Below are 1,006 nucleotides of genomic sequence, written 5' to 3'. Positions count from 1 at the left end.
AGGGGAGTGTGAAGCAGCAAACATCTATTTGGATCTTGCTCTCATCTTCCTGCGCTTTCTCTTCAGCCTCCTCATTCTCTTCTTACGCCACTGAAATCAGAAATTACCAAACAAAATTAGATACTGACAGCTAAAGCAGGGCAAGAGTGAAAGAGTAATCAACTAATCATGCACAATGTAAACATAAAAATCCCCAATTGATGGTACCTATAGGAAAGTACAAACACTTTTCTGATTCTATGTCCTATTCCAGAATGTAAGAGGGCTCTCCAAGTGAGCTAATATTGTGGAAAGGTACCAAGCAAAAGGACATGATATTATAAATTAGGTACTTAAAAGGGGTGGGTTCCACCAACCTACATTTTAGCCCTGTTGTACCTATACAAATCAAGTTGAACTTAACTGGCTGTTAGCTAAGAGAACCTTCTAAGGGCTGAAAAACTTGGTGAGACCCACCCTAGGTAATTTTGAAGAGTGGTTGTCAGTCCCACATCAGAATGCTACTTGGTGACCTAAGGACCAACATCAAGTCAACAAGAGACTGTAGCAAGTTCTATATTAGAAAATAAAATACTTTCTTGATGCACATTATGGAGAAAGGACAAGTGGATCCATTACCCAAGAAGTTCAAGGGAACCTTTCCCAGCCGATTTTGGCCCATCACCCGGGTGGTAGATACCATTTTGAGGACAAGTCCAAAAATTGATTCTGGACTTTTGAAATAAACTGGAAGTCAAGCAATAGGGAATTAGAACACTTACCTTAGCTCTCATGTTGCTGAAGAGTTTTTAAAAGCTCTCAAAATCCAGATGAACTTGGATGAAAAAAAGAAAAAGTTCAACACCTCATTTTCGGGTTGGTGTTGGTGTTGTTTCCGTTTATCCGTTTCCGTTTGTTTGTTGTCATTCCAATTTTCCAAATTTTCAGTTTAAATTCGATTCGAGGAGGGATTTTTTAGTGGGATTTTTCATTTCCGTTTAAACGCAATGGTTTTCAGCGCGAAATT

The 1,006-nt window shown here is 39.0% G+C and overlaps 1 long non-coding RNA gene across 1 annotated transcript; it reads right to left on the bottom strand.

The window, feature by feature from the left end:
• Window position 1: 1 nt before the first annotated feature.
• Window positions 2–998, bottom strand: LOC113473181. Its single transcript, XR_003395228.1, has 2 exons — window positions 762–998; window positions 2–90 (listed from the first exon to the last, which is right to left on the bottom strand). It is a non-coding gene; the product is annotated as an uncharacterized LOC113473181 (long non-coding RNA).
• Between the last annotated feature and the right edge of the window lie 8 nt (window positions 999–1,006).

Source organism: Diaphorina citri, unplaced genomic scaffold (genome assembly GCF_000475195.1).
Source record: "Diaphorina citri unplaced genomic scaffold, Diaci psyllid genome assembly version 1.1 scaffold18019, whole genome shotgun sequence".
Taxonomy (NCBI): Eukaryota; Metazoa; Arthropoda; class Insecta; order Hemiptera; family Psyllidae; genus Diaphorina; species Diaphorina citri.
This window is presented reverse-complemented; position numbering and strand designations above follow the sequence as displayed.